Source organism: Lissotriton vulgaris, chromosome 11, assembly GCF_964263255.1.
Source record: "Lissotriton vulgaris chromosome 11, aLisVul1.2, whole genome shotgun sequence".
Classification (NCBI taxonomy): Eukaryota; Metazoa; Chordata; class Amphibia; order Caudata; family Salamandridae; genus Lissotriton; species Lissotriton vulgaris.
Genome location: NC_141699.1, coordinates 1,032,713,349 through 1,032,725,871, shown reverse-complemented (window position 1 = coordinate 1,032,725,871; position 12,523 = coordinate 1,032,713,349).

Sequence of the window (12,523 nt, the reverse complement as noted above, 5' to 3'; positions counted from 1 at the left end):
TTTGCCCCATGAATTGCCTGAAGAAGTATGGTCACACCATTTCCACCATGATGGAACTTCATTGGCTCCCCTTGGATGCCCACATCATCTTCATAGTCAGCTCCTTCATCAAACAAAGCCGGCTGATAAACGAATCATCTTCGGTGAATCTCAACACATGGACAGCAATTCAGCACATGATTGGAGACAAATAAATGTAAGAAAGGAATAGCAGGAAACAGGCTTTCTTCATCTAGAGTCCGGAATCTGGAAAGACAAACCTGTGGCCATCAGAAAAGTTAAAGGAAAGTATTTAATTGAGGAAAGAGATGATAAAATATTCATATAATTTTTGTTTAGGTATCTCCCTTTTGCATGATATATGTTTGTATTTTCAGGTGTACGTTTTAAATGCAAATACACAATATCTAATGTCATTAAAATGTTTGGTTCAGTGCATTCTGATAATTCAGCTTGCTTGAATATACTGTTCAGTGTTTGTTCTAGGATAGACTGATAGTCTGATTTTCTAGCTATTATTTTTGGACAGTCAACAAGGTTTCATAGACTCTGATATCCGAATGTCTTAGTTATGGTTTCTAAACAGTAAAAATGTTTCACAGAAAATAAGTAGGTCAAAGGCTAGAGAGGTGTCTGTATTGATTGTTTTTAAAAACATTCGGCAATGTTCAATCAAAGTACATAAGCTGCATTGAAGCACTGGTAGCCTCCCCCCACATATCACATCGGTCAGTGACCTCAATGATCACTACTCTGCAACTATGATGAACATTCTGGATGAGCTAGCCCCCCTTAAACTTAAAAGAACTCAAGTCAAAGATAGAAACCCATGGTTAACTCGTTCCCTCAACAATGAGAGGAGATCGCTCTGACTAGCTGAAAGAATCTGGAGACAGCACCCCTCGGCCGCTCACCTAAAACTTTTCCGCCACGCCAGAAATACATACAACAAGAATATCTTCAATTCAAAAAAAGAGTTCTTCAGAGTGGAACTATGAAATGCCAAAAACAGACCACGCAAACTCTTTGAGCTGGTCAAATACCAATCAAACAAATTGGCCAAAACATCGAAAGAAAACCCCAAGTCTCTCATCTCATCCGAGGAATTTTCCTCTTTTTTCACAAACAAAATCAAAACCTTAGGTAACGAACTTAGCTCTGCCTCACTCTCTATACCATCCCCTGACTTTCCGCCGCCTCCCCCCTGCCTTTACAGTCCTCACCTAAGAATCAATCACACTGGTCCGATTTCTCATTCTACAACAAAGACGCTGTCGCCAAAATCCTTTCCACCTTAAACCCTAACAACCATTTCAATGACCCGCTCCCCTCAAACTGTCTTGCAACCACCGCCCAATCCATTATTGCTAGCTGGACTGCGATAATCAAGACCTCCCTCCGGTGGGCATCAATCCCTGACTCCCTGAAAGTGGGCCAAGTCCTTCCCATTCTGAAAAAGCTGTCGCTGGATCAAGCCTCCCCAGATAATTTCAGACCGATTTCCAACATTCCTCTCTTGGCTAAAGTGCTGGAGAAGTGTGTGCAACTGCAGCTAAGTCACCACATCAACAAGTTCCACTTACTCGATGACTTCCAATCTGGTTTCCGACCTGGACACAGCACTGAAACCACCATGCTCCACATCGTCGATGATGCCCTTCAAGCCCTTGACCAAGACAAAACCTGTCTCCTAATCCTCCTAGATCTATCCTCGGCCTTCGACAGAGTCAACCACGGGATGCTACATGAAAGCCTCAAATTTAGGATGGGATTAGATTGTCCTGTTCTTGACTGGTTTTGTTCCTTCCTCCAAAACCGATGTCAGAGATTCCTAATCAACGGTAACCTGTCCGCTCCCTCCTTGGTCACGGTGGGAGTCCCTCAAGTATCAACATTGTCCCCCACCCTTTGCAACCTGTATCTAGAACCCCTTGCCGAAGTCCTTCACACCGCAAATATCTCCTAACATATGTACACCGACGACACTCAGATTTACATAAAAATCTCATCTCTCGAGGAGATTCTCTCCCTGAATGAGGCCCTGAAGCTGACCGTCCAATGGCTCTCCTCCAACCAACTCATACTCAATGCAAAGAAAACTGAGTTCCTCCTAATTTCCCTGCCTAAAAGCAACTCGGAGATCCAGTCATTGATTAAAGCCATCACAGCCTTAAACTGTCCCCGACCATTGTGGACTTGGACAAATCTCTGGGAATTACCTTGGATTACCACCTTAACATGCCAGACCACACTCAATGGCCAAATCTGCCAGATTCCACCTGAGCTACCTATGGAAACTGAAACCCTTTCTTGACGCTCCCGACCTAAAACTGGCAGTCCAAGCACTAGTTATTTCTAGGCTGGAATATAGCTGTTCCACCCTCTCCGGTTTATCCATGATCTCCTTAGCACCCTTAAAAGCCTGCCTCAATGCAGCAGCCAGACTACTTACCGGAACAAGAAAATTTGATCACATCACTTCTCACCTGAAAGCGTTGAACTGGCTTAATCTCGAGGCCAGAATTCACCTCAAGCTGGCATGCATCACGCACAAGGCCCTACACTCAAACTCCCCAGCGTATCTTGCACAGAAACTGGTGATATCCGGAGGAAGCAGAAACTCATGATCGGCCAGTGCCCTCTTACTCCAGCCTGCCCACTTTCGGAAACAAAAAACCTATAATCGGGCGTTCACTGGAGCTGCACCAAGAATATGGAACTCCTTCCAAACCACCATTAGAAGAATCTCCTCTCTGGCCCGCTTCAAAAAGGAGGCTAAGTCCTTCCTCATGGGTAAATTCCGTTAGCTAAACCCCGTCCCTCAACCACCTCAGAGACTATTGCCTTCCTCTTTCGACCTCGCCCCACCAAGAAACCGGGGGGGTCCTCATAGACTGTAATATTGACTATCTGTGTATGCTCTCATCGCTTTGTATGCAGTACCCCCCTCCCTAATGTACAGTATATTCTTGTGATATCATGTCTATTGTAAGACTCTTTGATGACTCTTTGACTATGTAAAGCGCTCTGATACCCTAACGGGTCAAGTTCGCGCTCTATAAAACACCAAAATAAATTAAATACAAAAATTAATTTAGTGCTAAAATCTGCTTAGTTAGCCAAGGAAATGGATGGGTTGGGAGACCAATGCAAAGAAATGCTAAATTACTTTTATAATGTTGATTGATTTTCTAATGATCTGTTTGTTGATAAATATTGTGACTACTATTGTGTTTATCTTCATAGTTACAACAATTTTTATTATGTGTAGTCTCTAGGATAGGTTTTTGAATTTAATGATTTTATTAAAACATAAAAATACATTCCAAGTCAATTCTTGAGTGTGTTTATTTATAATGAAAGAGGGTTTGGAGTCCACTAACCACAATTACTCCCTCAGGCCTCAGAGGACTGATCATGACCTGATATGTACCTTACTCATGCAATGATCAGTGGGTTGAAGGAAGTTGCTGCCCACCGCATTCTCTATCTTATGTTGGTGCATTGACTAAGTCTTTAGTGTCAGAGGGTCTAGAGAGCCATTTCTCTGGTCGTGTTCTGGAGAGAAATCCTACCAGAGCTGAAATTCACCTATTAAGAAGCACCGCATTTGAATACCTAACCATTATTCTTTCTCTTAACTAGGTATAGTGCACCCCCTTCCACTTTGTAAACCACAATAGATTGTAATCCTGTCTACTGAACCTACGTGCTCCAGTGACCTTGGCTAGGTTAACATTATACAAATACCCATATACATACATGTATGTGAACAAGGCATGAATGTAGGAAATCAGAATTTAAAAACTGAGGGGCAGGTTTACAATAAGTGGCGCATCCCTGCATGTCAGCAGGGATGCGCCAGTTATTGTGCGTCAGGGCTCCGCCACCATGGATGCGCCGCATTTACAATGCGTTACACCTGTGCCGTAAAGGCGGCGCATTGCTGGAGTTGCGTCGCAAGCGCGATGCAGCTCCGGCAATGCTCTGGGGGTCCCTATCTTTGCAATGCTGCGTCAATCCTTTCACCTGCTTCAAGCAGGCGCAGGGTTTTGACGCAGCATGGGCCCAAAAGTGACTGAGTGAAATTTTGTGGATTTCACTCAGCCACTTTTAGGAGGCGTTCCTGCACCGCAATGCCCCCCCTGCGCGGAGCGCCTACTTCTGGCGCAGGCTTTACAACGTGACGCATCTCCCAGATGTGTCACGTTGAAAATACCCGCAACATGGCTCCTCCTTTGCGGCGCCACTGCATCGCATAAGTGATGCAACAGCGGCGTAAAAGAGGCGCAAGGGGCTTGTAAATCTGCCCCGTGCTGGCCTATAATGATGATCTACTCCAAACCTTGTTTGCATAATAACAACTTTGCACACCCCACTCCATTTCTCCATGCTTCACATTTTCAATGTTTAGTGCAAATACCCCCCCTTGAGGAATGAGCTTGAACACAGTTGGCCTGATCCATCATTCTCTCCTCAGACCTTCCAGGCTGCCTGTAGTTCTTCTTTCCCATTGTGCTGCCAGTGATGAATAGAAAGTTAGAATTTGACAAGCAAAGACCACCAGGTCCATGTTCTCTACTGGTTTTAAAGCATGCTGTTGGCACACACAAACTGATATTGCTCCAACCTTACCCTTTCTTATTAACAGCTAATATTTCCATTTGTCACTTACACTTCATATGTGTAATGCTTCTCCCCCAATCAGCTTTTCAGGAGGGGGAGGGACACTTGAAAGGGGGAGTGCTTTTTGCATTCATCATGATTTTTCGAAATACATATGTTGGAATGATACCCCCTGAACCATGCCCACTTCTCAGATCTCACACTGCAGGTTTTTGGAGTGCACCTTCCTGTAAAATATATACCTTCCATGCCTCATTCTCATTAATATGTACGTACAAAAATGTTTGTCTATGAAGAGAGGAGATGTGTGGTATACCCTTTACAAGTTTGCTTAACTGGCTTTTTAATCTGTATTTATCTTTTTGATGAAATGGCTTCCAGAAATAGGTATTGCACTTTACGTAAGGGGTCACCAGGTGTATGGGCACTGGTGGGAGGTTCAATATACATAGTTCTGTTGACTGGACTTTCTGTATTTTTGCTAACATAGCTCTCCTATATGTGGACATTGGCCATTGATTCACGTTAGAAAGCAACGTAAGTGATGTCAAGTTGTTATGGGGCCAAGTCTCCGGTGTTTCATGCTTCTATATCATCAGCCACCTTATCGCTTACCTTTTGGCTGTGTTTTTTGGAGCTTGTCCCTTTTAATACATTATGGCATTGTACCTACCTAAACCTCACCTTTTCATCTGAACTCCTTTATTTTTTCACACCTGAGCTACATGACTATTATGTGGTTTTCTGTACAAAATGTATCTCTAATTGCATGTAATTTGCTTCCGCTGTATTTCTCCCAATGGATCTCTTTTCCATTTATTGCTCTGCCTTACTGCTCTTATCCCAGATATCATACTTAGCAAGCACTGGCAAAGTCAATAGGTCTTGCATGTGACACTGGGGTGATGGTCTATTAGCTTTGCCAATACTTGTTTGTATCCCAGCTGCCCCCTGGGCCGTCATGAGGTGGATTTTCTTTTGCTTTCAGCAAAAGTATTCCAAGGTTTTGCAAGATGCACAATTACACACACAAAGTAACTAAGATGGAATACCGTTTCTTAAAACATACGCCAAATTAATCCAAGATGGCCACCGTAGAGTGGCTTTGACATCACTGAGAGTGTGATTGGGCTGTGAGCAAGCAGGCACTGTATGGTGCTAATTTATTAATAAAGTTGGCGAGAGAAAAAATAGACAGAGAGGCAGCAAAAAGTAGTCCCTTGTGAGCCACAACAGTTGCGTTGTGTACATTAGACCTTAAAAAATGGCAGTTATTTTTTCCTTTTCATACACTGTTTACTGGGCACTCCGGAATTTTCATCTGTGCCCTATAGGTTCTTTGCAGTGATGTTGGCATAGAAGAGCAGCCACGGCCCATGCAGAAAAGGGCAGTAGGGGGGTGGGGCCAGGTGGGGGGGAGATTTCGACAGACGACGACGAGGGAAAATGAATTATTTATTTAATTTTCCCTCAAGGTTGTCTGTCACACCCCCCCCCCCCAACCCGGCCCCACTGCCCCACAGCTCCTACCTGCATGGGCCGCGACTGTAGAAGAGTATGATATTATCTTATAGAAATATTCAGATTCAGCAAGCCATGATTAAGTTAGCTTCAATTGCATAAATGCCACGTGCAGGCAAGGATGCACTGCCACCTATGGTGGTTTTCACAGTTAATACAGCTAGGTATTGACTTGTGGGTGTTTCGAGGAAATAAGGCTGAGAAGCTGGTTTTAATAAAAATAAAATTATGCTTAATTTAGATGTATTTAAGGGGCATATTACCAAGCAATAGCGATAATTATCGCTATTGCTGGGTTAGAGACACAAATTTGCCGCCGACCTGCGGCGATTTTTATCGCAGATAAACCTTGGTATTACCAAGGTTTATCCCAAATGCGATAAAAATCGGCCGCAATGCATGAATATCGCTGAAAAGTCAGCGATATTCATGCATTACCGAGCTAATGCTCTTAGCCATGTTATCCACCTCCCATTGGATAACATGGCTAAGAACTGCTCAGGGCAGGTGTTACCTTTTGGAGATATTCGCGCTTAGCGCGAATATCTCCAAAAGTTGGTAATAGGAGATAGCGATGTTAGCGACTGTTTCCAGTCGCTAACATCTTGGCAGGCCCACTTTGCATGTCATTTGTGATAAATTTCTCTGACATGCAAAGTGGGGCCCAAGATGGTCGCTATCTCTTACTAGCTGTCGCTAACTGGTGTTAGCGACAGCTAGGTAATGGGGAGATAATTTTATCTCCGCTTTCTTGGCTTTTAAAGCCAAAAAAGCGGAGATAAACCCCCTTGATAATATGCCCCTAAGTTCGCCTGGCTAGGCATTAACCAGCTTGCATTGACACAATTTCACATTTGCAGAAAGAAAGTGCACTTTTAGTTTATGTGAATGTGCATGTACACATGCATGTATTTCTCTGTGTGCTTTTTCATTTCAGAAAATTATCACCATCGAAGCTTAGTTTGTGTTGTTTACTGCACAATATATAATTGGATTAATATGCCTTCCTTGCGATGAAGCAATGCTGAGGATGTTCCTGTCTTTGCATCATTCAAGGTACTTTGCTCAAGTAGGCATTCATTAGATCAACTGTCTAATGTATTTCTGTATTATATAAATGTCATGACATCTTCTTCACTTCCTATGCACGCCTCTTTATTTGTATGCGGGAAAGTCCAGCCCTGTTAGTTCATGTCTTACCATACTGACTGTGTGTCTTTCTGTTCTTAAAACCCTATAAAAGCTTACTTGCTTTGGAGGCAGATTCTGATTCTGGCTGCTATTTGGTTTAGCGAATTACCTTATGGCAACTTTCTTGCACTATTTGGTTTTCACTAATTATCAATATTGGTGATTCCCCATGATTTAACAAACACATTTTTGACTTTTGAGATGAGCTTAATTTTGAAAAAATATTTCATATTTTCAACTTGATTCTTGTCTTCTGGAGGTTTCATTTATTGGCACTAGGCTTAGTCTTATGAGGACTCAGACAGCCCGATTCTACACCTCGACACTCTTAATTGTTTAATTAGACCGTCAAAAAAGCCATGTAAATCATGTCAGTAACAGCATTCAATCAACGTTTGTTTTCACAAACTTTTCCAATGCTCAATCAAATGTATATTTTTTCCTCAACTAGCATGTAAAGAAACCTGAACAAACAAAGTAAAATAAGGCTGGCAGTTTTTCAAGTCAACCCCAAAAAGATGATGGATGGAGTGCTGAAACTTTTTAACCATTCATCCCAAGCCAAGATATCTGGGTTTAATGCATTGTTCTTTTGCTCACTATGCCACTCCAGTTTGGACCCAGTCATATGCAAATCAGTCTTGACCCTGGTCCTCATGGCAACAGTTCAGCCAGAACAGGCAGGCCAGGTCCTCCCTAGACTGGAAAGAAGTATTCTGTGACCGGTTTCAGGGTATGACCCCTCATCAGCCAGACAGGCTTGACTCCATTGGCACAGCAAGCAAGGGACACACGTCTGGGCATACCATTGGCCACCTAGGGTGAACATAGCAAACACAACAAGATGATGGATGGAGTGCTGAAACGTTTCAACCTCTGAAATTAATCTGCATCTGTACGGAAAGTGGAGGTAGGAGTATGCTAAGAGAATTACAAAAATCATTACCCTCAAAAAATTCAATCGCATAATAATCTAATAAACTAAACTTGGTTAAGTATTTTCATCTGGATCAATAATTGTTCAAGGGTATCTAAGGAACAATGCCAAACAAATTGAGAGCTTCAGGCTCAGGGTGGTACACATGTGGAATGATTTGAAAATTTAGACCAGAGCAGGTGCACCGTATGAGACATACGAGTACCTCAAGATCCCAACTCCCATGGAATGGCAAGTCTTTTGGGAATCACCTTGTACGCCACTCTCACCCGCATTTATCTTGCTCACTACCTCCAAAGGCTCCCAGCACATCTGCAGACAGACCATCATCAGACTGGAGAATAAGGATTATGCTCTGTCGATCTGGAACACATGCCCAAAGCCATAAACACCACACTTATTAAAAGATCACTACATCCCAAAGCAGTAAGAGTATACTTGTTCTCAAAGAGCCAAGTTACTTGGAAATGGTCATCATGTTTCAGCCCCTAACCTGCCCTACTAAGAGGTGCGGGGGGCTTTCTTCAGGCCCAAATAAGTGATTGCCTGTATATCAAGCCTTCTTTCCTCAAGAGGTGGTAAAGAAAATAGGCCTTATACTTGTCCCAACGATCCTTAGGCTCACCTGTTGCAATTCATGAGTAAATAGGATTCTGGTCTTTCTGGCACTGGTCTACACTCATGGAACTGACATAGGAGGCAGACTGCTGCCAAGTGACATCTTCCTTCTCAAGTTGTTCCTCAGGCATCTGTAAATGGCTCAATAAAGCAGACAATCACTTATTTGGTCCAGAAGAAAGTCCACAGCACCTCTTAATATGGCAGTTAGAGGCATGTTGAACTTTTCAAGGGGGTTATTATTATTATTATTATTATTATTATTGCATTTATTGAGCGCACAGCTACCCAGAGGTTTCCCGGCGCTTGCCTTGGGAACCCGTCCTGGCTTTTCCCTGTGAGATAGCCCCTACAGGGCATCCCCAAGGTGAAAGCCAGGCATCCCGCCGTGGGGGGGCCGTTGTGGAGATTAAGCAAGCTTAATGCCCAGAGTTGCAGAGGGAGAACCCATGATTAGAGCAGGCACCGAAGCGAGAATTATCGAGTCCGTGGACATTTGAGCTCAAGACCCTGCCGCGTCGGGAATTGAACCCTGGTCCCGGGTCTGACCTCAGCTTCCGGGTCTGCCTGCTCTAACCAGTGAGCCACACTTCTCCACGGGTTGAATTATCCCCCCATTTATTTTTCATTGTTTCATATGGGGACATGATTAAATAGTTCTTTGTCTACTGTTAGGTCCTTTTAACAGTTTTTCTCTCTTTTGCGAGAGAGAACGTCTTCTCCACCAACTATGGGGCTTATTACGATATCAGCGGACATATTTGGAAGCATCGGACCTTAGGTCAGCGGTTCCACTGCAGTATTCAGATGTAAAACATCCATTCTACAATGGAAACTTGTACGGCGAGCGGAATAGTCCCACAGCAAAAGCTTCCAGTGTAGAATGGATGTTTGTAAACATCCCTGCACCATGTAGCAGCCACCATGCGGTGCCTGCCACACAGTGCAGGGATGTTTAGCGGTGAAGTGTAAACAAACCACAGGAGGATACCCGTAGACCCAAATGAGACCTGGATAATTAGTGTATATATCAAATAACAACGTCTCAACGTGTAATGATAAAAGATAATCTGAAAAACATGCACAATATTTGCAGGAAGGAAGAGACTGAGGCAATAATGGTTATTGCAACAAATGCACAGAGTGGTCTATATTTGAAAACAAGATAAACAAAATCAATGGCTCACTATATTACAATAGATGTACATGTAACCTGTACAAACTTGTGCACATCGCTGCTCGTGAAGAAAACAAAGTGAGCAGCACAGGTGAAAAGTGGTACGTTGTAAAAATGGCGTAAAGGAATTAGATGAGACAATATACACCAGGATTATTTAGACATCTCTAGTGGTTCAAATTAATTTCTTGAGTTTAGGTAATTTGCTGAACCATAGAAGGTGCGCCAACAATTGCGCTGGGTGGTCGACGACGTTACGACCTGTGTTTAGTTCAGGTCATCTTCAGGACCAGGTTACAGATATAAATAAAGTGCTGTCAGAGATGATAGAGAAGAAAATTTGGGAGTAACGGTAGAGATGAAAATCGGCATTGTTCTAAAATAGTCAGAGGGACGGAAAACACTCTATTACCTTTGTAGTTGTAGGGAAGAGACTGTCACAAAACGATTAAAAGTAGCACCCGAAGATGGGTGTGTTAGGGTTGGAAATCACAACGTCTGAGGTGGTGCCCAAGAAGAAAAATCAAAGGGAAACAAGGGGTAGGGGGTTGCAACTGTTAAGGTGTATGCTTATCCAAGGAGAAACCTAACGTGGAGCAGAGCAAAATAGAGCAAAATGGCCACTGCAAACAATGAAAACTCACCAGTGAATGCCGTTAAATTTAGTGATGGCTCAAGTTGGTGTTCACAAACTTGGACAAGTCTTTGGGTCAACTGGCAGGTGGACCGGGGAATTAAGAGTGGAAGATCACAGTGGCTTGGACCCAGCTTCAAGGGGAGACGTCTGGAAAAAAAGGGATGTTTAGGGGGGCCCCATAGCGGAGGGCCAGGGGGCAAAGGGCCCTGCTAGAGAAACTTTCCAACAGCCTGCCCATGTTGGAAAGGCCGACATGTAAAGGCTTTCGGTAACTGTCCTTTTAATCCCGAAGGTGGAGCCAAGCCTTACTCGTCTATCATTTGGGGATAACGGTGGGTTCTGATGCACTGATGTGCTCCTTGAGCCTGCTGGAAGGGCCACGGATGGTCCCGCTGCCCGATGCCTCTACCTGCCACATCGTAATATGGAAGGCGGACCGCAGGGGCAGATGTCGGTGGGTACAACATCATATTACAAGCCCTCATCCTGAATATCCATAAGAGCATCCCTGTTACGATGGATTGAAGTCCATGCTGGCAACCTCCATTATCGGCGTGAGGTGCCCTATTTGTGGGTAAGGAACTTCATGCCTCCGGTTTTCTTGGACTGCACAATTGCTTCTATAGTTAATTTAACTGCATGGTATCCATTTTTGTTGATTCAGTGTCAGAGTATAGTCAGGATTATGCCACAATGGTGAAGAGTTCATTCAACAGATCCGATTCTGTTCACATGCCAGGACGCTGTCACTGACCTCTTCGAACGGTCCAGGGAAGACCGCAACGCTCACCCCTAGCCCTTTGTCCCCCCCATGGCTTTGACACCTAGCGCTGGACAACGGACTTCAAGTCCCGTCATCCCCTCCTGCGGTTCCTCTCGCCCACGCCACCACCAAGCGCCAGGAGGCGCGTGATGAGAAAGGAGTAGAACTCCCACAGCATGGGACGCGCGCGGGCGTGCCCGGGCCGTGCCCGGGCAAAGCCTGGGCCAAGGGCGGGCCCGTCTGTGCCCGTCCGTGCCAGACTGTGGCAGGGCAGGGCCAGATTATTGAATAGTTGAACACAGCACCCCACCGAAAACCAACAGTTAAGCTTCAAAGGGCAATTTGTACTTGGACCCTGCAGGAACAGCCTGTGTCCACAACGGAACTCTGAATGGTGAGACAGTCTGAACTGTAATTGAGCCTTACCTTAATCTTGTGTTTCCCCCAATCGTTAATGTTAATTTGTGGCACTGGCGCAATTACCAGATTTTAAGACTTCTTCCATTCTAGACATTTTACCCTTTATAATCTTGTTTGTTTGACCTTTATACCCTGTGGCAGAAATCAAGGAATAAGATATTTGTGTTAGTATTTATGTGTGTTGCATTTTTTTTTTAATAATATAATTCCTTATTTTTGTCTTTAACAGTTATAGCCAGCGTTATCCATTAACAGCATGAGACGCTCTAGGTCCCTTGACAGCCTATATACTTTTGGTCTGGCGTTTGGGTGACTTATTAGTCATTTAAGCGGTAGGATGTCAAAGCGTAAACTACAGAAAACTCCTAAAGATATGGACCCCCATGGTTCTACTATTGATTCCTATTTAGTTAAGGCGATTAGCGCCATTAACGTCGAAATTAATAGGGCAGAACACCGCCCATCTCTTGGAGCGGGCAATGGCTTAGAGAACATACCTGCCTCGGAGGTAGACGTTACCCCGAATAATGTCCAAAACCTATCCTTTTGGCGAGTTTGGAGACTCCCACTCACATTCAAGATTTATCTTTGCTAAATGTGGCCCCTCGTTCACCACCTCCCAGTGGGTCCCCA